Genomic DNA, 25,611 nt, shown 5'->3' with positions numbered 1-25,611 from the left:
CATCTTACTATCATATTATAACCAAGACATTACCATTGTTATTTTTTACTATTATTCTTTTGGTACTTTAATTGTGAATTTTATTTTGTCAATTTAAATCTAGTTATACTCTTGATCTTGTCAACAACCTATACCAGACTCTAGTGCAATTGCAAGTACCATTTCAATTTGTATTTTTATATTATAAGTTTATATTATAATTCCTACTCTAAGATTGTTTTCATATCTTAGTGACTATATTGTGTGTGCAATTCGTGTATATTTCAATTATATTATTGTTCAAGACCCTTAACTATCTTTTGCTAACTAGTACCAACTACCTCATTTATCTTTTTTTTTTTTTCTACTTTTTTATTCTTTTGCTACCTTAACTTGTATATTTTATCTTGTCAATTTAAATCTAGTAATACTCTAATTCTTGTAAACAACTTATATAACACCTTAGTGCAATTACAATTTAGAGTCTTGTGCCTTTTTTATATTATTAGATTAAACTCAGTTGTACTATAGTCAATACCAAATTCATTATATTAGACCACATTGCAATTACTAGTGAGAGACTGGTGCTATTTTTAATTTGTATTTTTATATTATTAGATTAAATCTAGTTGTACTATAGCTCATTCTAGCTCAAAACATAGACTCCACAAAAGTCATTATATTAGACCTTAGTGCAATTACAAGTGAGAGTCTTGTTCTATTTTAAATTTGTATTTTTATATTACTAGTTTATACCTAGATGTACTTTAGTTCATTCCAGCACAACACATAGACAACATGAACTTCATTATGTGTAGTAGTGACTATACTCTATATGACCAAAATACTCTAGCTATATACTTATCCAAGCTTCCCACCACTACAGATATCAGTACTAGAACTCAACACATAACTCAGGATATAAATAACCATAATTTAAACCTAGAAGATGATTGATCACGTTGACCCTGATCTAAACCTCCATAATCTGACACCCAATCAAAACCTATTGGAAAGTAACTGCCTTTATTACACAGCATCACAAGCCAGCACTATCCTAAACAATGCTAAAAGCCTATCAGTACTTAACTACAACATCAGGTCCTTAAGCAAACACTATGATGACCTCCTGGCACTCCTTGAATCACTAAAGACACCCTTCTCCTGCATTATTCTTACTGAGACCTGGCTTAAGCAGGACACAATAGATATCTAGCCTCTACCAGGATACACAGCACTTCACAACTGCAGACCAAACCAAGTTGGGGGTGGTATTGCAATCTATTACTCTAACCAATTATCTTGTATTAGCACCACTTGCTTTAGTGATGAATATGGGGAATACATTTTTGCTAATTTTACTGTAAAAAACGTTAAGACACCCATAACAATCGGTGCCATTTACCGGATACCTCACACAAACATCCCAAATTTCAGTGAGAAATTAAAGTCACTAATAACAAACAGACAAATGAATAAGCACCACCTTCTCTTAGCTGGAGACTTCAACATCAACCTTGGCTTACTAGATGATCAGCCTGTAACTGATATCATCAACAATATGAACAACACACTTCTCATACCAACAATAACTAAATCAACCAGGCTCACTGAGACAAGTGCAACCATAATAGACCATATATGGACCAATATACTAGCCTCCCTTAAATCAGGGATAATCACAGATAGCACTACAGACCACTACCCTACCTTCCTCCTGACAAACATTAATAAACCACCACTTAAATACAACAAAGTCTCATTTAGACTCCATGACGAGGCCTCAATAAGGAAGTTCACAACTGACCTAGAGATTGTTGACTGGCCTACAGAATTCTCCAAGGCCAATGGTATTGATGACTGGACAGACATTTTTCTTAACAAATTACTTAGACTATACAACAAACATTGTCCTATAAAAACGAAACAGATCACAAACAAACGGCTTGGTTGCCCATGGCTAACCAGCACCATTCTGAAATCCATTGACAAGAAACACCAATATGAAAAGCAATATAGACAGGGCTTAATACACAAAGATATTCTAAAACACTATTCATCAGTTCTCACCAAAGTAATAAAGAAAGCCAAACAACTATACTACTCCAGTAGATTCACAGACACTAGAGGAGATATAAAAAAGACCTGGAAAACACTCTCTCAGATTCTAGGGACCCACAAACTGAAAAAAACCAAGAATATTGTCCTAACTAAACCTAATGAAACACCACTACATCCCACTGACACAGCTAACAAGATAAACGACTTCTTCTCAACCATAGGATCTAATCTCGCCAATAAAATCCCACATACTAATGCCCATGCCGGGGACTACCTAGATGGGAATTTCCCTAATTCCTTCTATCTTGCACCAACTGAGCCCTCGGAAGTCACCGAGATTATAAAGTCACTTAAAAACAACTCAGGGAATCTGTCTAATGTCCCACCATTACTGTACAAGCGAGCGGCCCATATCCTTTCGCATGCTATTTCATTACTTTTTAACAAGTCACTAGAAACTAGCACCTTCCCGAAACTACTCAAGATGGCAAGGGTTACACCAATACATAAAGGTGGTGACCCTACAGACTTAAACAACTATAGGCCAATATCAAACTTACCATTGCTATCCAAAATCTTTGAGAAACTCGTGCACAGGAGACTATATTCATTTATAACAGCACAAAACATACTCAACCCCTGCCAATTTGGATTTAGGAAAAATAAAAGCACTAATGATGCAATCATAAAAATGCTAGATCTGCTTTACACAGCATTGGAAAATAAGGAATATCCACTAGGAATTTTTATTGACCTAAGAAAAGCTTTTGACACAGTAGACCACGACATCCTACTCCACAAACTTGACCATTACGGTATAAGAGGCCATGCGCTTGCTTATTTCAAATCTTACCTTACTAATAGGTATCATTATGTTACCATTAAAGACACAGCATCAACAACACGGCCACTTGATACTGGAGTTCCGCAGGGAAGTGTCCTTGGTCCCCTGCTCTTCCTCATATACATCAATGATCTTCCAAACGTATCCCAACACCTGAAACCCATTCTCTTTGCTGATGACATGACTTATGTCATCTCTCACCCTAATCTTGCCGCCCTCAACACCATTGTTAACGAGGAGCTGATCAAAATATCGACTTGGATGACAGCCAATAAACTTACGCTTAACACTGACAAAACCTACTATATTATGTTTGGTAGCAGAGCAGGATATGCACAAATTAACATTAAGATCGACAACACTCTAATTACCAGACATAATGAGGGCAAATTCCTAGGCCCATACCTTGACAACAACCTGAATTTCAGCACCCATATCCAACACATAACCAAAAAAGTATCCAAAACAGTTGGGATCCTCTCCAAGATACGATACTACGTGCCGCAAAATGCCCTTCTCACACTATACCACTCACTTATTTATCCATACCTCACCTATGCTATTTGTGCTTGGGGATCAACTGCAGCAACACACCTAAAGCCAATAATAACCCAACAAAAAGCTGCAGTAAGAATAATCACTAAATCCCATCCCTGGCAACACCCCCCCCCCACTCTTCATAGATCTAAACTTACTCCCTGTTCAGTACATCCACACTTACTACTGTGCAATCTACATCTACAGGACCTTAAACTCCAATATCAACCTTGACCTAAAATGCTTTCTTAATAATTGTGACAGAACCCACAGGCATAACACCAGACACAAACATCTCTACGACATTCCCCATGTCCGACTAAACCTTTACAAAAATTCAATGTATGTCAAAGGCCCTAAAATCTGGAACACCCTACCTGAGAACTCTAGAACTGCAGACACATTCATCACCTTCAAAACTACCATTAGAAAACATCTTATCTCCCTGATAAACCCCATCAACTAACTACACGAATACCACCTGGTGGTTCACACTTACACTCACTCACCCATTTGACCATAAACAGAAATATTAATCTCAATCTTAAAATAATGAATCCTATGATACTCCAATACTGAAACTATGTACTATGCCAAAACAAAAGCATTCACATTGCTAAACTCACAAACTAGTATTTAGTCACTTAGCCATAATACCAACTTACCTCATAATTTGTAATATTTTAAAATAAAGAATTAAACTAAGTCTGCCCGAAATGCCTAGCCATGCTAGGCGTTCTAGTGGTACACTCTGTAATCATTATTTAACTACATGTAAACCACACAACAACCAAATTCTGTAAATTCAACATTGTAATCTTTATAGAGAATAAACTTTGAATTTGAATTTGAATGTCCTTTCTAAATCCAAATGTATCCAACTTAAATCCATTATTTCTGGTTCTTACCTGGTTCGACACCCTCAGTACTTTATTAATATCTCCCTTGTTTATGCTGGTCATCCACTTATACACTTCAATGATATCTTCCCTCATTCTACGCCTCTCCAGAGAGTGGAGATTTAAGGCTTTAAGTCTATCTTCATACGGGAGGTTCCTTACACAGTAAATCATTTTAGTCATTCTTCTCTGTATGTTCTCTAATGAGTCTATATCCATCCTGTAGTAAGGGGACCAAAACTGAGCAGCATAATCTAAATTAGGCCTCACTAGTGATGTATAGAGCTGTAAAATAACTTCTGGACAGTTATTTTGCGAGACAGGACTCCAGTGACTCTCAAGGTGGTCCTAGTGGCATTAAGAAACAGAGAAGAGAAGCAACCCCAGAAAAGCAATTGGTACCTGAGGTGTTGCTGGAAGAGGATTCCCCTTCCAAACTATAAACAATCCACTCTCTCTCCTCCTCCAGTCTCCCATACACTAAGAAGAATCTCCAATAAAGGTAAGTGTTATGCTGTTAATGTTTCATTCATCATTTCCCATTGAATTGTTTATGTACTACATGTATATTTCACGTAAAAAAATTTTTTGTTTTAATACTTCTGGGCGTCAGGAACGGATTAATTGTATTTACATTATTTCTTATGGGGAAAATTGATTCGTAAATCGTAGATTTCGTTAGTAGTAGCAGCTCCAGAAACGGATTAACTACGAAAAACGAGGGACCACTGTACTATTATTATTATTATTATTATTATTATTATTATTATTATTATTATACATATTATTATTCATATTATTATTATACATATTATTATTATTATTATTACAGTATTATTATTATTTTGTTATTATTATTATTATTATTATTATTATATAAATAATTTGTAATTTTTATTCACACAAAAAATATAAGATTTACTGTGATGTCATTTGATTACTCTGAAACAGCCAAGCAATGGACCATTTCTCCTAGGTTGAGCTCTATTTCAAGGTACTTTTCGTAGTGAAAGCAATCAAAATCATATCTATTTCTATAATATATCTTCCATTCTATCAAATGAGACCAAAAAAACGAGAATACAACCATAAAAACCATTCAAAATTACCACTAAGGGGTGGCTAATTGCTGAGAAGTGAACTCCATTATTTATGCTTAGATTTCTTTCATTTTTGGTGTATGTTAAGAAGCATCTTTCCATCATACATTGCCCAAGTTTCAATAAGATAGCCCAACAAACAAATGAGATACAATTCCCGAGATCAAGAGCAAGAGCCCCTCACCAGTGTCAAGGAACCTGCCTTGAGGTCTGCTTGTTTGTGGAAATTTTGCTCACGTATGGAAGCAAAAAATCAACCCATCGACTGCTCGTATTTGGAAAAACTCGCATGTGGACATGCTTGCAAGTAGAGGTTCCACTGTATATACATTCCCCAGAGACAAATTAGGTCTAATAATAACGATCCCAAATGGGTTAACAGGAGGCTAAAGCATCTATTAGGGGAGAAAACGGGAATTTATAGGCACGTCAAAAGAGGAGTGGTTAACCTTACTGACCAATATGTTTAGCTTATAAGAGGAGTAAAAAAGAGGATTAGAACAGCTAAACCTGACTATGAAATTAGAGTTGCTAATGAATCAAAGACTAATCCAAAGAGGTTCTTTCAAGTATATAGGACGAAGGTGAAGGAAAAAGTAGGACCTCTGAAAATTGGGAATGGACAGCTGACGGATAATGAGCCGGAAATGTGTTCCCTACTTTATGACTATTTTTTGTCAGTTTTTACACAGGAAGACAAATGAGATTCCAGAAATTAACAATAATTCAGTTCCTGATGAATTCAAATTAACTAATATTACTGTCACGAGGGACATGGTTATCAAACAGATAGACAAACTGAAGCAAATTAAGTTCCCAGGACCCGATGAGTTGTTTTCCAAGGTACTTAAAAGAATGTAAGATGGAACTTAGTCAATCATTAATGAGTGTGTTTAATGCATCCATCCTTACTGGTGTAGTGCCTGAGATGTGGAAAATGGCTAATGTGGTTCCTATATTCAAACCAGGGGATAAGTCCATTCCTTCAAATTACTGCCCAATAAGCCTGATGTCTATAGTAGGCAAATTATTAAAATTAACTATAGATGACATTATTAGAAGTCACCTTGAAGAGCATAATTTGACTAATGAATCTCAGCATGGGCTCACGAGAAGTCGTTCCTACCTGATAAATTTACTGACATTCTTCAATAGAACATTTGAGGTAGCAGACAGTGATAAAGAATATGATATTGTTTATCTGGATTTTAGTAAAGGCTTCGATAGAGTACCTCACAAGAAAAGCGGCAGCTCATGGTATAGGGGGTAAAGTTCTAGCATGGATAGAGGCATGGCTTACCAACAGAAAGCAGAGAGTTTCCATTAATGGAGTCAAATCTGAATGGGGATTAGTCACTAGTGCATTCCACAAGGATCAGTTTTGGGCCCTCTGTTGTTCATAATTTACATTAATGACCTTGATGAAGGAATTACAAGTGACATGGGCAAATTTGCTGATGATACAAAGATAGGCCGTATGATTCATTCTGAGGAGGATTCCAGTGAACTCCAGGAGGATTTGGACAAATTAATGTCTTGGTCTGCAAAATGGCAGATGAAGTTCAATGTGGGTAAGTGTAAGGTACTAGTCCTTGGGAATGAAAATAACCCTCGAAGCTATAAACTAGGTGAAGTATAACTTGATCATACAGAATGTGAAAAAGACTTGGGAGTCATGGTAAGCAGAAATCTAAAGCCAAGACAGCAGTGCCTAGGTGTGTGCAACAAGGCTAACAGATTACTAGGATTTTTCAAGAAGTATAAGTAACAGAAGTCCAAAAGTTATTTTACAGCTTTATGCATCACTAGTGAGGCCTCATTTAGATTATGCCACTCAGTTTTGGTCTCCTTACTAAAGAATAAATATAGACTCATTGGAGAACATACAAAGAAGAATGACTAAAATGATTTACTGCATAAGAACATAAGAAAGGAGGAACACTACAGCAGGCCTGTTGGCCCATACTAGGCAGGTCCTTCACAAATCCATCCCACTAATAGAATATTTGCCCACGTAAGAATATAAGAAAGAAGGAACACTGCAACAGGCCTACTGGTCTATGCGAGGCAGCTCCAATTCCCCCACCGGCTTAAGCCAATGCCTTGTCCTAGTGAGGCCAGACACGTCACTTAAGGGAGGACCACTGCATCCGGCTTAGTAGCACAAGCTAGTCAGGTCCAACTCACACCCACCCACACCCACTCATGTAAGGAATCTCTCGTATGAAGACAGACTTAGAGCCTTGAATCTCCACTCTCTGGAGAGATGTAGAATGAGGGGAGATATCATTGAAGTGTATAAATGGATGATGGGTATAAACAAAGGTGATATTAATAAAGTACTGAGGGAGTCGAACCAGGTAAGAACCAGAGATAATGGATTTAAGTTGAATAAATTTAGATTTAGAAAGGACATAGGTAAGTAAGTGGACCCTCGGGTAAAGGCTTCATCGGTTAGCACCAAAATCAGCTAACGGCTCGCTTTGGTGTAAAAATATTGGCTTGGCTAATGCCAAATAACTCAGTTAAGGGCTTTCATCCCGAACATGTCCATGTGGCCTGGCCACTCACTCCATGTACAGCCAGTGTGTGCTATTGTTTACAAAGCCAGTGAGGACGGTTCCATGCATAAATGCGATATACTTTGTATTATTCCATTGTTTTTAGTGCTTTTAACTGCTAAATAAGCCACCATAGGCCCCAAGAAAGCTTCTAGTGCCAACCCTGTGGTAAAAAGGGTGAGGTGTACTATCAGATTAACCCGTAAACGGTCCAAACGTATATATACGTTTTTTCAGCATTTGAAAGTATGTAGAAAAAGTAGATCTTCTTTTTATTTTTTTTTACATTTGAAAATGTGTAAAAAAACTTTGATCTACTTTTTTTTTGTTATATTTGAAAATATGTAAAAAAAAAACGTAGATCTACTTTTGTAGCACTACACATGTGAACGTAGATCTGCTTGGACTGTTTACGGGTTAAAAAAAGAGATAATCGCAAAGTACGAGAGTGGAGTGCATATCTCGGAGTTGGGAAGGTTATATGACAAATCCCATTCAACCATCACTACTATCTTGGCTAACAAAAAGGCAATCAAGGAAGCTGTTGTTGTGAAAGGTGGAAGTATGCTTACAAAACAGAGATCGCAAATACTCGAAGATGTGGAGAGACTGTTGTTGGTGTGGATAAGTGAGAAACATTTATCAGGAGATAGTGTTTTTCAGTCAATAATATGTGAAAAGGTAAGGCAGCTGCATGCAGATCTCATTGAGAAAATGCCTCCAAACAGTGCTGCTATTGATGAATTAAGGCCAGCAAAAGCTGGTTTGAGAGATTTTAGAATCATAGTGGCATACACAATGTGACAAGGCATGGTGAGGCTGCCAGTTCTGACAAAAAAGCAGCTGAAAAATATGTGCAAGACTTTAAGGAAAAGTTAAAACCTGAACAAGTGTTCAATTGTGAAGAAACAGGCCTGTTTTGGAAGAAAATGCCAAACAGAACCTACATTACTCAGGAGGAAAAGGCACTCCCAGGACACAAGCCTATGAAAGACAGGCTAACTCTAATGTTTTGTAGTAATGCTAGTGGGGATTGCAAAGTGAAGCCTTTACTCGTGTATCACTCTGAAACTCCCAGTGTGTTCAAGAAAAACATCATCATCAAGACTAAATAGTGTGTGATGTGGAGAGCAAACAGTAAGGTATGGGTCACTAGGGACATTTTCATGGACTGGTTCTATGACGTGTTTGGCCCCACTGTGAAAAAGTACCTCATGGAAAATAGTCACTCAAGTGCCTCCTGGTAATGGACAATGCTCCTGCTCATCCTCACGACTTGCAAGAGCAAATTGTGGGGGAGTTGAGCTTTATCAAAGTGAAGTTTTTGCCTCCTAATACAACTCCTCTCCTCCAGCCCATGGACCAGCAGGTCATTTCAAACTTCAAAAAACTGTACACCAAAGCAGTGTTTTAAAAGTGCTTTGAAGTGACCTCAGACACTGAACTGACCCTAAGAGAGTTCTAGAAAGATCACTTCAGTATCTTCAGTTGCATAAACCTTATAGGTAAGGCTTGGGAGGGAGTGACTTGCAGGACTTGGAACTCTGCTTGGAGAAAACTGTGGCCGCAATGTATACAAGAGAGGGATTTTAAAGGGTTTGGGGGCTAACCCTCAGGAGACTGCCAGTTGTGGAATCTATTGTGGCACTGGAGTCCATGAGGTTGGAGGTTAGTGGCGAGGATGTGGAAGTGTTGGAGAAGGACAACAATGAAGAGCTAACCACTACAGAGCTGCAAAGGCTTCAGGTGCAACAGCAACAGATCACAGCTCAGGAATATGCTTCAGAAGAGGAGGAAGATAGACAGAGGAAGTTGCCTTCATTAAAGATTAAGGAAATGTGTACAATGTGGGCAAAGTCCCAAGCATTTATGGATAAATATTATCCTGACACAGCTGTTGCAAGCCGTATTGGCAACATGTACAATGATACTCTTTTGTCCCATTTTAGGGAAATCCTAAGGGCACGCGAGAAACAGAGCTCTCTGGACAAATGTTATGTGCGACAGGGGTCCAGTGACTCTCAAGTTGTTCCCAGTGGCATTAAAAAAACCAAGAATGGAGGTAACCCCAGAAAAGGACTTGTTACCTGAAGTCTTTATGGAAGGGGATTCCCCTTCCAAACAATAGAACAGCTTCATCCTCTCCCCTCCTCCCATCTTGTCACTCATTAACAGGTCCACAATAGAGGTAAGTGTAATTTCAGTATTGTTTACTGTGCATGTATCATTGTTTTCTGTGTAGGGAAATGTATATTTCATGTAAAAAAAATTGTTTTGTTTAATACTTCTGGGTGTCTGGAACAGATTAATTGGATTTCCATTATTTCTTATGGGGAAAATTAATTCAGCTAAAGGCTGAATTGGCTAAAGGCTAGTTCTCTGGAATGGATTAAAGGCATTACCCGAGGGTCCACTGTACTGGTTTTTGAACAGAGTTGTGGCTACGTGGAACAATCTCGCAAGTAGGGTGATCGAGGCTAGGACCCTGGGTAGCTTTAAAAAGAATTGGACAAATATATGAGTGGGAGGGGCTGGGCTTGATTGGTGTCACTGGATATGGGAGGATATTCTTGGGTAGCTTTGGGTAGGGGTCGTTTTGATAAGGACCTGTATTGTATGGGCCAGCAGGCCTTCTGCAGTGTTCCTCCATTCTTATGTTCTTATGAGAGAGTGACTAAACCCAAATCTGACAATTTCCAAAATAATTTTCCCCATAAGAAATAATGTAAATCCTATTAATCCATTCCAGACACCCGAAAGTATTAAAAATGATTTTTTTATAGATTAAATATAGATTTATATACAGAAAAGAATGAGAAATCGAGTATAAAACAATAACATCACACTTACCTTTATTGAAGACTCTTGTTGGTGTATGGAAGATGGGAGGAGGAGGAGAGGGTTAGGGTGATGTTCTTCCACAAATGTTTGCACCTCACTCCACTTTGCACAAATGTCCTTAATCTTTGAAGAAGACGCCTTCTTCCCTCTCTCTTTCTCCTCCTCTGAAGCAATTTCCTCAGCTGGTGTATGTAAGAACATAAGAAAGTAGGAACACTGCAGCAGACCTGTTGGCCCATACTAGGCAGGTCCTTCACAAACCACCCCACTAACAGAATCGTATTTGCCCAGCCCAATTTTCAATGCAATAAGCTTTGAAATTCTATTCAATCATGCACAAGTCCCACACAAATCAAATCATGTGTGTGGGGGAAGTACCCTGTCTGGTGTGTGGGGAAGTACCCTGGCTAGTGTGTGGGGAAATACCCTGGCTGGTGTTTGGGGAAGTGCCCTGGCTGGTGTGTGTGGGGAAATACCCTGGCTGGTGTGCTCTTTTTTGAATTCTATCATGTTTATCGCCTTCTTAACCAAAGGGCTGGAAGTAGCAGCTTTCTCTTGGCCCATGGTGGCTTATTTAGCAGTTGGAAGCACTAAAAAGAATGGAATACAGTGAACCCCCAAGTTTCGTGATTAATCCGTTCCAGAGAGCCTGCCGAAAGTCGAAATTCACGAAACTCGAAACCATTTTCCCCATAAGAAATAATGGAAATAAAATTAATCCGTTCCAGACACCCAAAAATATTAAAATATTTTTTTCAAATTAAATAAAGATTTACATACTGAAAACAATCAGAAATCAAGTACATGCATATAAAAAATAATAATAACATTACACTTACCTTTACTGAAGACTTCAGGGTGGATGGAAGACGGGAGGAGGGGATAGGAGGAAGGTGTACACTATTGTCTGGAAGGAGAATCTCCTTCCATTAGGACTTCAGGTAGCAGGTCCTTTTCTGGGGTTACTTCCCTTCTTTTAATGCCACTGGGAACAACTGAGTCACTGGACCCCTGTCGCACAAAATATCTGTCCAGAGAGGTCTGTTTCTGGCATTTCTTTATGATTTGCCTGAAGTGGGACAAGGTTTTGTCACTGAACATGTTGCAGGTATGGCTTGTTTCAGCTTGGTCAGGGTGATACTTTTCAACAAAACTTTGCAACTCATTCCACTTTGAACACATGTCCTTAATCACTGAAGAAGGCACCTCCTTCACTCTCTTTTCCTCCTCCTCTGAAGCAAGTTCCTCAGCTGTGGTCTGATGCTGTTCCAGTTGAAGCTCTTGCAGTTCGTCAGTGGTTAGCTCTTCCCCGTGGTCCTCCACCAACTTTTCCACATCCCCATCACTCACCTCCAACCCCATGGACTTGCCCAATGCCACAACACCTCCACAACAGGCAGAGGGTCAGCAGGGTCAGGGTCTGCCTCAAACCCTTCAAAATCCCTCTGGATTGTGTTCTTCGCTTTCCTTACCAAAGGGCTTGCACTAGCTTTCCTTGGGCCCATGGTGACTTATTTAGCAGTTGCAATCACAAAAAACAATGGATTATTACGTATGAACACGCGGGGTGATGGTCACGTGTTGGTAAACAATGGCACACTGAGCGTGAATGGTGTGGGAGACTGGCTTTGTGTGCGCAGTGATGGGCAGACGGGTACTGGACGGTCGCCGAATCACAAGTCTAATCACGAAACTCGAGGCCAAATTTTGCCGAAAGTTGAATTTCACGAAAGTTGATGCTGCCAAAACTCGGGGGTCCACTGTAATACAAAATGGATTGTATGAATGCGAGGGATCATCCTCACTGGCTGATAAACAATGGCACACTGGCTGTAAATGGTATGTCAGGCTGCTCGGGCCGCACAGACACGTTCGGGACGAATGACTGTTACTGAGTTCAATGACAATCACCGAGCCAATATTTTGACGAAAAAAAGCTACTTATTCCGAATATTACGAAATCCGACGACTACATAATCCGGGGGTCCACTGTATTACGAAATGCATCGTGCTCACTTGCTGATAAACAACAGCACACTGACTGTGAATGGTGTCTGGGGGCGCTCGTATGCATTCGGGGCGAATGACTAGTAGTAAGTCAAATGATGACCCGCGAGGCAATATGCATTTTGATGAAAAAACGTTACGATTAGCAAAATTTATGAAATCCGATGCTTATGATATTCGGGGGTCCACTGCACAATACAGTGGACCCCCGGTTATCGACCAGTTTGGTTATCGGCCAACTCGGTTATCAGCGGGGTTTTCAGCACTTGGTTATCGGCCGTTCGCTCAGTTATCGGCCATTTTGGATGCGTCCATCCGCCGGCTGGGGCAGCTTGCACTTCAGTTTAGCTTTGTCTCTCGGTGGATGAGGAAGCTTCTGCTCATACATCCAAACATTTTGCTTATTTACCATTGTTTTTAGTGCTTTTTCTTGTAGTGCAACTGTGAAATAAGTAACCATGGCTCCATGGTAAGGCTTGGGAGGGAGTGACTTCCAGGACTTTGAACTCTGCTTGGAGAAAACTGTGGCCAGATTGTGTCCAAGAGAGGGATTTTGAATGGTTTGAGACTCACCGTGACCATGACCCTGCCGACCCTGTGGACTCTATTGTGTCTTTGGGGAAGTCCCTGGGGTTGGAGGTGAGTGGTGAGGATGCGGAAGAGTTGGGGGAGGACCACATGGAAGAGCTTACCACTGAAGAGCTGCAAGAGCTTCAACTTGAACAGCAACAGACTGCAGCTGAGGAACTTGTTTCAGAGGAGGAGGAAGAGGGAGTGAAGGAGGTGCCTTCTTCAGAGATTAAAGAGGTGTGTGCAATGTGGACCAGGGTGCAAGCTTTTGTAGAGAAACACCACCCTGGCAAAGTTGAAATAAGCCATATCTGCAACATGTTTAGTGACAAAACCCTGTCCCACTTCAGGAAAATCTTAAAGAGACGCCAGAAACAGAGCACTCTGGACAGTTATTTTGTGAGACAGGGGTCCAGTGACTCTCAAGCTGGCTCTAGTGGCATTAAAAGACAGAAAGGAAGTAACCCCAGAGAAGACATTGCTACCTAAAGTCTTCATAGAGGGGGATTCCCCTTCCAAACACTAACTCCTCCCTCTTTCCTCCTACCTATCTTCCAGAAGCCAGAATTAGCCTTCAATAAAGGTATGTAATGCTTACATAATTGTAAAAAAAAATTATTTTTTGTGAATATTTTTGTTTGGAACAAATTAATTTTATTTCCATTAATTCTTATGGGAAATATTAATTCAGTTATCGGCCATTTCGGTTATCGGCCAACCTTCAGGAATGGATTATGGCTGATAACCGGGGGTCCACTGTATTAAGTCCTTAACCCTTCGACTGTTTCCGTCGTATATATATGTCTTACGAGCCACCGTGTTTGGCGTATATATACAGAAGGGCCCTGCTTTACGGCATTCCGCTAATACGGTCATTTCAAATTATGACCAAAACTCGCTATACGGCTCCCCCCACCTAACTTTCTAATACGGTCACCGCGCCCCACCCGGTTTGTTTACATTCTCTGTGAGATCTGTAAGCACTAAGTCTCTCCATTTTGTCTGGAAACTCCAAAATTTCAAGTGTTTTTAAAAGTTATTTCATATTTTATATATACTCTGATAATTATACTACTTATGTATACCTGTACCTAAATAAACTTACATACTGTGCTGGCGTGCAGGTGCACATTAAAATCAGTAAGTGTGTCTTATGTCTCCAGATGTCATATTAGTAATGATAATAATAATCATCGAGTCTCATTTAAATGTTGTATATTACGTTAATATACACATTTTCATTAATCCATCTATGATATTTTCTCAAAATTATATAATAAACACGATGCAAAACATATAAAGATAATAAATACACCCCACAGTAGAATAAATAAACATAAATATGAGATGTGGTAGCCAGATAACTTGTACAAGTGATGGCAAGAATAACATTTTCTCTAATCTAACATAAGAGAAAATGTGTTAATGGGGGTAACTGTAGAAAATTATTCCTTTCGTATGTATGTAAGTTTATTCAGGTATACACAAATACAGTTACACAGATTATCATACATAACAGCATATGTGAAGAGAACCTAGGATAACCCAAAAAAGTCAGACAGAGTGACTTATTTCCATTGCCTTCACTCAGAGCATCATTTCTTCTCAAAATGATGTTACATGAGAATGGGAGTGTTCTTCTTTATTTATTCTACCGTATCAATGTAGAGACAACTTGTACACAATGTAACTTGTACACAAACCAGACGTGTACACTTTGTTGTCTACAAAACTTACCTTCGCCTGGTTTGTTTACATAACTCTGCACCTGTTCTCCCTCATGCACTCATTCTTTCTCTCATTTATTTGTTTTATCTCATTTACTTACTCCTGACCCTACATTAAGACTACAAATAGTTTAAAATAAGTAATGAGTGAACTGTATATACATTTTATCGCTCTGGGATGCTTAGATATCATAGAATAGTATGTGTGGGTGGGGTGACCTGGTATGGTAGCCTGGCTGGCTACCATACATACCACACTTGATTTCTTACAATAAATATTACTCATCTCGCCCTAGATTAAGACTACAAATATTTTTAGGTAAGTAATGAGTAAACTGTATATGCATTCTATCACTCTGGGATATTAAATGTAATAGAATATTATGTGGCCTGGTATGGTAGCCCGGCTGACTACCATGCATACCACACTTCATTTCTTACAATAAATACTACTTGTCTCACCCTAGATTAAGACTATAAATATTTTAAGGTAAGTAATGAGTGCACTATGTGTGTATTGTACTTTTTTATTGTTTTTTGATGCCTAGTTCTATTGCTAACTTAATATATGCTGCAGTTAGAATGATAACAAATTCTCACTATAGGCAGCACACTCCACCAATATTCAATACACTAAACCTACTCACCATACAAAACATCCATACTTATTACTGCACCTATTACATACATAGAACACTTAACTCTGATATTAACCCTCCCCTCAAACATCTCCTTGCCAACCTCAACAGAACACATGACCATAACACAAGGCACAGATCACTCTTTGATGTTCCTCGTGTCCATCTCACACTATGCAAAAACTCAATGCACATAAAAGGCCCTAAAATCTGGAATTCATTACCTGTAAATATAAAAGAAACACTACCTGTTTATAAATTCAAGTCTCTTCTCAAAGATCACTTACTCACCCAAAACCAAATAAATACTTAATAACTGAACCTTATATAAACCTAAAACCCAATCTAACTTTATTATTTTTTAAATACACTACCTAACAGAATACTCCATTCTACTGAATGTACAACAATGCATACAACCATATGACCTGTCTTTGTGATACTCACTTGTGCTTTATAGTAATCTGTTTACATTAAAGTTTTATCACTGATTTCATCATTGCTTAGTTAATCTTAAGTTAATTTTAAGCCAGCCCATAATGCTATGCATAGTATAAGTGGCTTTGGCATGCTGCTCTTATCTGTATTTTTTGTACCTCTGTATGTGTGCTCAAATTTTAAATAAATAAATAAATAAAATAAATAAAAAATATGTTAGTGTAAAATTGTTATCTAGTATTTGTATGCATTTATAAGTGGAAAAAAAGGGTGTTCCACTTTACGGCGATTTCTGCTTTACGGCGGTAGCCTGGAACCTAACCTGCCGTATAAGTGGGGCCCTACTGTACTCAAAAATTCTAGCAGCTTCAAATCAAGCAGAAGAAAGCTGGTAAGCCCACATGTGAGAGAATGGGTCTGTGTGGTCAGTGTGCACCATATAAAAAAATCCTGCAGCAAACAGTACGTGTACATGAGAAAAAAAAACTCCAACCATTTTTTTGGATTAAAACACCAACTTTGTGGTGTATTTTCGTATAGTATTTATGGTTGTATTCTCGTTTTCTTGGTCTCATTTAATAGAATGGAAAACATAGAAATAGAGGTGATTTTGATTGGTTTTACTATGAAAAGAACCTTGAAACGGAACTCAAAGTAGGGGAAATGCTTGATTTATGCCGATGTACAAAAGTAAACAAATGATGTCATTGTCCAATAAATGTCCAACTAGCCATTCTAATATGCAGTCACGAATGGTCTGACATTATACAATTATTACAATATTGCAGTAGTCTGCATAACAGTAAATCTTCTAGTTTTTGTTTGAATAAAAATTCAAAATAGAAAGCAAGAGTAATATCAGAGGGGCCTGGAGACATGACTGATGAACAAAGAAAATGTTATTTTAGAGCCAGGAATGTCTGCATCAGTCATTCTGGACCCTATTTTGAAATTGGCATATTTTTTAATTTGCGTGAAATTGGCCAAATTGCAAATTTCTGACCACATTATTGGGTAGTTGAAATTAGTAAATGGGCAATTTTTTGTAATCAATCGATAGAACAAATGGAGTTCTAAAGAAATAGCTATGAGTTTGACTGACTGGAACAATGGAATTAGCCTAAAATATGGCTCAAAGTGGGCGAAATCACCGATTCGTAAATATCGCCGAGGTCACTAACTTTGCGAGAGCATAATTCCGTAAGTTTTCCATCAAATTTCATTCTTTTGGTGTCATTTCATAAGAAAAAATTATTTTCTTTTTTGTCGAAAATTTTTCAACACCAGGAGACACCTCAGGATTTGGGGTTTCGACAGTTAAGGGGTTAAGTAAGCACTATGATGACTTCCTTGCACTCCTTGAGTCCCTAAAGATAACCTTCTCATGTATTATTCTCACTGAAACCTGACTTAAACAAGACAATAAATATATACCAACTACCAGGATACACAGTAATCCACAACTGCAGACCATCTATTACTCCAATGAACTATCATGTTGTAACATCACTTGCTATAGTGATGAATATGGAGAATACATTTTTGCAAATTTTACTATACAAAAAACCTCAAGATTCCTATGACAATCGGTGCCATTTACTGGATGCCTCATACAAACATCCCAAATTTTAGAGATAAATTAAAGACACTAATCACAAACAACCAAATGAACAAGCACCACCTTCTCCTAGCCGGAGACTTTAACATTAACTTTGGCCTAATAGATGACCAGCCAGTAACAGATTTCATCAACAATATGAACAAAACACTACTCATACCAACTATAACAAAACCAACCAAGCTGAGACAAGTGCAACCATAATTGACCATATATGGACTAATATACTAGCCCCCCTTTAAATTGGGGATAATCATAGAGAGCACTACTGACCACTATCCCACCTTCCTCTTAACAATCACTGGTAAACAACCACTGGAATACAATAAGGTCTCTTTTAGATTCCATGATGAGGCTTCAAAAACTAACTTCACAACAGAGCTAGGTACAATTAACTGGCCTACAGAATTCTCCGAGGCTAATGGTATCGATGATTGGATAGACATACATAATTCTAAACAAACTACTTAGACCATATAACAAACATTGTCCTATAAAAATGAAACAGATTATGAATAAATGGCTAGGTTGCCCATGGCTAACCAACAGCATACTAAGATCCATTGATAAGAAACATCAGTATGAAAAACAAAATAGACAGGGCTTAACCCTTTGAGGGTCGACAGGCCCTCTCCGAAACTCGTTCACAGGGTCGGCCAAATTTAAAAAAAAAAAAAAATTATTTTCTCTTATGAAAAGATAGAGAATCTTTTCCCGATCATAAAGACACCAAAAGTTTGAAATTTGATAGAAAACTTACGGAATTATGCTCTCGCAAAGTTAGCGGTCTCGGCGATGTTTACGCATCGGCGATTTTGCCCACTTTGAGCCCCATTTTCGGCCAATTTCACTGTACTAGTCGACAAAAAACATGAATATTTCGCTAGAACTCCATTTTTTCTATCGAATGGGTGCAAGAAACCACTCATTTATGAAATTCAACTATCCAGTACAGTGGTCAGAATTTAGCAATTTTGCCAATTTCACACAAATTTCAAAAGATGCCAATTTCCGAATAGGGTCCAGAATAAACAAGAAAGACATTCCTGGCACTAAAATGACATTTCCTCTAGTCATTAGTCACGTCTCAAGGCCCCTCTTATATTCTTTTGCTTTCCACTTTGAATTTTTATTTTCACAAAAAATATAAGATTTACTGTTATGCAGACTACTGCATTAGTGTAAAAAATGGTATAAATATTATTGGTGCACTTGTGAAAGAATATTAGACTCACCAGTTGATGTGTATTGCACGCTTGGCACGATTTGTTTACTTTTGAAGTTTGGTAAAAATCGAACATTTCTGCTACTTTGAGCTCAATTTCAAGGCACCTTTCTTTGTAAAACCAGTCAAAATCATCTCAATTTCTGTAATATGTCTTCCATTCTATAAAATGAGACCAAGAAAACTAGAATACAACAATAAATACCATACGAAAATACACTGCAAAGTCGCTGATTTATTCAAAAAAAATGGTCAAAGTTTTTTTTTTCTCATTATGCACTGTGTGCTGCAGGATTTTTTTTAGACTGTGCACACTGACCACATAGACCCATTCCTTCATATGAAGGCCTACCAGCTTTCTCCCACTAGATTTGAGGCCGCTAGAATTTATGAGTACTAGTACGTCAAAAACCCCTACACGTAAGACGTACTAGTACGACGAAAACCCTCAAAGGGTTAATAGCTCTTAGCTTGCCAATAAAGTTAGGAATACTTAACCTGTAAATAGCTTGTCAATAATACTAGGGATCCTTAATCTTGTCAAATGCTGTGTAAAAAAAAAAAAAAAAAAAAAAAAAAAAAGCAAAAAAAAAAAAAAAAAAGAAGTTATTGTTAAACAATACGCATCAGTTCTCACTAACCTAATAAGAAAGGCTAAGCAATTGTACTACTCCAGTAGATTCACCAAAACATGAGGAGATATAAAAAAAAGACCTGGAAGACACACTTATATTCTAGGGACCCACAAACTAAAAAAAAACAAGGGATATTGCCCTTACTAAACCGAATGAAGCCCAACAACAGCCTACTGATACAGTTAACACGATAAATGACTTTTTTTCAACCATAGGATCAAATCTCGCCAGTAAAATCCCAGGTACCAACACTCGAGCAAGCGATTACTTAGATGGGAATTTCCCAACCTGCTCCTATCTTGCACCAACCGAGCCCACATAAGTCACTATGATTATTAAGTCACTTAAAAATAAATCAGGAAATCTGGCTCAAGTTCCGCCATCGTCATACAAACAAGTGGCTCATGTTCTCTCACCTGCTATTTCATTACCCGAGCAAGCAATTACTTAGATGGGAATTTCCCAATCTCCTCCTACTTGCACCAACTGAGCCCACAGAAGTTACTACAATGATTAACCCTTTGAGGGTCGCCAGGCCCTCTCCGAGACTTGTTCTCAGGGTCGCCCAAATTTCAAAAAAAAAAAAAAAAATTCTTACGAAAAGATAGAGAATCCTTTCCCGATCATAATGATACCAAAAGTATGAAATTTGATGGAAAACTTACGAAATTATGCTCTCGCAAAGTTAGCGGTCTCAACGATGTTTACGCATCGGCGATTTTGCCCACTTTGAGCTCTATTTTCGGCCAATTCCAGTGTACTAGTCGACAAAAATCGTAACTATTTCACTAGAACTCCATTTTTTTCTATCGAATGAGTACAAGAAACCACCCATTTACCGATTTCAACTATCCAATAAAGTGGTCAGAATTTAGCATTTTGCCAATTTCACACAAACTTCAAAAGATGCCAATTTCTGAATAGGGTCCAGAATAAACAAGAAAGACATTCCTGGCACTAAAATAACAAGTTCTCTGTTCATTAGTCACATCCCCAGGTCCCTCTTATATTTCTTTGGCTTTCCACTTTGAATTTTTATTCTTACAAAAAATAGAAGATTTACTGTTATGCAGACTACTCCATTAGTGTAGAAATGGTATAAGTAATATCAGCACACTTGTCAAAGAATATTAGACTCACCAGTTGACATGTATTGGACGCTTGGCATGATTTGTTTACTTTTGAATTTTGGTAAAAATCGAACATTTCTGCTACTTTGAGCTCAATTTCAAGATACTTTCCATTGTAAAACCAGTTAAAATCATCTCAATTTCTGTAATATGTCTTCCATTCTATAAAATGAGACCAGGAAAACTAGAATACAACCATAAATACCATACGAAAATGCAGTGCAAAGTCGCCGTTTTAATCCAAAAAACATGGTCAAAGTTTTTTTTGTTCATTACGAACTGTGTGCTACAGGATTTTTTTTATACTGCGCACACTGACCACATAGACCCTTCTTTCATATGTAGGCCTACCAGCTTTCTCTCACTAGATTTGAGGGCACTAGAATTTAGGCATACTAGTACGTCAAAAACCCTAGGGCGCAAGCCGTACTAGTACGGCCAAAACCCTGAAAGGGTTAAGTCACTTAAAAATAAATCAGGAAATCTGGCTAAAGTGCCTCCACCATCGTACAAACAAGTGGCTCATGTTCTCTCACCTGCTATTTCATTACCCCTAAACTGTTATATGTTCTCTTGCCCAGCACCCCGAATATTTAAAAATTTTTTTTTTTTTTTTTTTTTAAAGAAATAGAGAGAACATTATTCTAAGCATTATGGGATTAAAATAAAAAAAATTAGGATGAGTACCTACCGAGATATGAGGCTGCGAAGTTGGCACTTAACCCGTTCAAGGTCAGCAGCCCCTCTCCTAAACTTGTTCACGGGGTCGGAAATTTTTCGAAAAAAAAAAAAATCTTATGAAATGATAATCTTTTCCTGATCATAATGACACCAAAAGTATGAAATTTGATGGAAAACTTTAGGAATTATGCTCTCGTGAAGTTAGCGGTCTTAACCCTTTGACTGTTTTCGACGTATAAATACGTCTTACGAGCCAATGTTTCTGACGTATATATACTCAATAATTCTAGCGGCTTCAAATCAAGTGGGAGAAAGCTGGTAGGCCCACATGTGAGAGAATGGGTCTGTGTGGTCAGTGTGCACCACATAAAAAAAATCCTGCAGCACACATTGCATAATGAGAAAGAAAAAACTCTGATCGTTTTTTTGGAATAAAACGCCGACTTTGAGGTGTATTTTCGTATAGTATTTATCGTTGTATTCGCGTTTTCATGGTCTTAGGTGATAAAATGGAAAACATATTACAGAAATAGAGATGATTTTCATTACTTTTACGATGAAAACGACGTTGAAACTGAGCTCAAAGTAGCGGAAATGTTCGATTTTTACCAATGTTCAAGAGTACATAAATCACACCACACGTCCAATACACGTCAACTGGGGAGTCTAATATTCTTTCACTAGTGCACTGATATTATTTATACCATTTTTACAATAATGCAGTCGTCTGCATAACAGTAAATTTTGTATTTTTTTGTATGAATAAAAAATCAAAATAGAAAGCAATAATAATATAAGAGGGGCCTAGAGATGTGACTAATGAACAGAGCATATGTTATTTTAGTGCCACGAATGTCTACCTTGTTTATTCTGGACCCTATTTTGAAATTGGCATCTTTTTTATTTTGCGTGAAATTGGCCAAATTGCCAATTTCTGACCACCATATTGGGTAGTCCAAATTAGTAAAAGGGAGGTTTCTTGTACTCAGCTGATAGATAAAATGGAGTTCTAAAGAAATAGCTATGAGTTTGGTCAACTGGAACAATGGAATTGGCTGAAAATTGGCCTCAAAGTCGGCGAAATCGCCGATACGCATATGTCGCCGAGACCGCTAACTTCACGGGAGCATAATTCCACGAGTTTTCGACCAAATTTCGAACTTTTGGTGTCATTACCATCGGGAAAAGATTCTCTATCATTTCATAAGAAAAAATAATTTTTTTTTTTTCAAAAATTGAGCGACATAGAATGACAGTTTCAGAGAGGGGCCTGAAACAGTCAAAGGGTTAATGATGTTTACACATCGGCGATTTTGCCCACTTTGAGCCCTATTTTCGGCCAATTCCATTGTACCAGTTGACAAAAATCATAACTATTTTCCTAGAACTCCATTTTTTTCTATTGAATGAGTGCAAGAAACCACCCATTCACCAATTTCAACTATCCAAAAAGTGTCCAAAATTAGCCATTTTGCCAGTTTCACTCAAATTTCAAAAGATGTCAATTTCCAAATAGGGTCCAGAATAAACAAGACAGACATTCCTGGCACTAAAATAGCATTTCCTCTGTTCATTAGTCATGTCCCCAGGCCTCTCTTACATTTCTTCTTTTGCTTTCCACTTTGAATTTTTATTCTCACAAAAAATAGAAGATTTACTGTTACGGAGACTACTGCATTAGTGTAGAAATGGTGTAGAAATGGTATAAATAATATCAACGCACTTGAGAAAAAATACAGTGGACCCCCGCATACCGTTGGCATCACATAACATTAAATCCGCATACCGATACATTTTATCGCTAAGATTTTGCCTCGCATACCGCTAAAAAACTCGCTCAACGCTATTCGTCGGAGACGCGTCTAATGTGCGGCCTGAGCCAGCCTCACATGTTCCGCCGGTGGCATTGTTTACCAGCCAGCCTCTGCGGTAACATCCAAGCATACAATCGGAACATTTCGGAACTTGACCACTACGGTATAAGAGGCCATGCGCTTGCTTATTTCAAATCTTACATTACTAATAGGTATCAGTACGTCACCATTAAAGACACAGCATCAGCAACACGGCCACTTGATACTGGAGTTTCGCAGGGAAGTGTCCTTGGTCCCCTGCTCTTCCTCATATACATCAATGACCTACCAAACATATCCCAACACCTAAAACCCATTCTCTTTGCTGATGACACGACTTATGTCATCTCTCACCCTAATCTTGCCACCCTTAACACCATTGTGAATGAGGAGCTGACTAAAATATCGACTTGGATGACAGCCAACAAACTTACGCTTAACACTGACAAAACTTACTATATTATGTTTGGTAGCAGAGCAGGAGATGCACAAATTAACATTAAGATTGACAACACTCTAATTACCAGAAATAATGGGAGAAAATTCTTAGGCTTATACCTTGACAATAACCTGAATTTCAGCACCCATATCCAGCATATAGCCAAAAAAGTATCCAAAATGGTTGGGATCCTCTCCAAGATACGATACTACGTGCCGCAAAATGCCCTTCTCACACTATACCACTCACTTATTTATCCATACCTCACCTATGCTATTTGTGCTTGGGGATCAACTGCAGCAACACACCTAAAGCCAATAATAACCCAACAAAAAGCTGCAGTAAGAATAATCACTAAATCCCATCCCTGGCAGCACACCCCCCCACTCTTCAAAGATCTAAACTTACTCCCAGTTCAGTACATCCACACTTACTACTGTGCAATCTATATCTACAGGGCCTTAAACTCTAATATCAACCTTGACCTTAAACGCTTTCTTGATAGTTGTGACAGAACCCACAGGCATAACACCAGAAACAAACATCTCTACGACATTCCCCGTGTCCGACTAAACCTTTACAAAAATTCAATGTATGTCAAAGGCCCTAAAATCAGGAATACCCTACCTGAGAACTCTAGAACTGCAGACACATTCATCACCTTCAAAACTACCATTAGAAAACATCTTATCTCCCTGATACACCCCGTCAACTAACTTCACGAATACCACCTGGTGGTTCACACTTACACTCGCACACTCATTTGACCATAAACAGAAATATTAATCTCAGTCTTAATATAATGAATCCTGTGATACTCCAATACTGAAACTATATACTGTGCCAAAACAAAAGCATTCACACTGCTAAACTCACAAAATAGTATTTAGTCACTTAGCCATAATACCAACTTACCTCATAATTTGTAATATTTTACATTTAAGAATAAAACTAAGTATGCCCGAAAAGCCTAGCCATGCTAAGCGTTCTAGTGGTACACTCTGTAATCTCAATTTTACTACATGTTAAACCAAACAATAACCAAATTTCTGTAAACTCAGCATTGTAATCCTTAAAGAGAATAAACTTTGAATTACAGCGTTTTTGGTGATTTTATCTGCAAAATAAGTGACCATGGGCCCCAAGAAAGCTTCTAGTGCCAACCCTACAGGAATAAGGGTGAGAATTACTATAGAGATGAAGAAAGAGATCATTGCTAAGTATGAAAGTGGAGTAAGTGTCTCCGAGCTGGCCAGGTTGTATAGTAAACCCCAATCAACCATCACTACTATTGTGTCCAAGAAAACGGCAATCAAGGAAGCTGTTCCTGTCAAAGGTTCAATTGTGTTTTCGAAACAGAGATCGCAAGTGATAGAAGATGTTGAGAGACTCTTATGGTGTGGATAAACGAAAAACAGATAGGAGACAGCATCTCTCAAGCGATCATAAGTGAAAAGGCTAGGAAGTTGCATGAGGATTTAATTAAAAAAATGCCTGCAACTAGTGATGATGTGAGTGAATTTAAGGCCAGCAAAGGTTGGTTTGAGAGATTTAAGAAGCGTAGTGGCATACATAGTGTGATAAGGCATGGTGAGGCTGCCAGTTCGGACCACAAAGCGGCTGAAAAATATGTGCAGGAATTCAAGGAGTACATAGACAGTGAAGGACTGAAACCTGAACAAGTGTTTAATTGTGATGAAACAGGCCTGTTTTGGAAGAAAATGCCAAGCAGGACCTACATTACTCAGGAGGAAAAGGCACTCCCAGGACATAAGCCTATGAAAGACAGGCTTACTCTTCTCATGTGTGCCAATGCTAGTGGTGATTG

The 25,611-nt window shown here is 38.2% G+C and overlaps 2 protein-coding genes across 4 annotated transcripts in view; both read right to left on the bottom strand.

The window, feature by feature from the left end:
* LOC128687663 (eukaryotic translation initiation factor 2-alpha kinase 1-like) overlaps positions 1–25,611 on the bottom strand; it is a 337,432-nt gene that overhangs the window by 274,360 nt on the left and 37,461 nt on the right. The window contains exon 1 of one of the 3 annotated variants that reach the window (XM_070087478.1): positions 11,662–11,834. The exons of the other annotated variants lie outside the window; for them this stretch is intronic. The gene's annotated coding sequence lies outside the window, so the exon portion shown is untranslated. Of the gene's footprint in view, positions 1–11,661; positions 11,835–25,611 lie in introns of those variants that run through there. 3 annotated transcript variants of the gene reach the window in all.
* LOC128687506 (ubiquitin carboxyl-terminal hydrolase 25-like) overlaps positions 1–25,611 on the bottom strand; it is an 84,954-nt gene that overhangs the window by 21,957 nt on the left and 37,386 nt on the right. The gene's annotated exons all lie outside the window — the stretch shown is intronic.

Source organism: Cherax quadricarinatus, chromosome 2 (assembly GCF_038502225.1).
Source record: "Cherax quadricarinatus isolate ZL_2023a chromosome 2, ASM3850222v1, whole genome shotgun sequence".
Classification (NCBI taxonomy): domain Eukaryota; kingdom Metazoa; phylum Arthropoda; class Malacostraca; order Decapoda; family Parastacidae; genus Cherax; species Cherax quadricarinatus.
The sequence above is the reverse complement of the archived record's forward strand: the minus strand, read 5'-3'. Positions and strand labels throughout refer to the sequence as shown.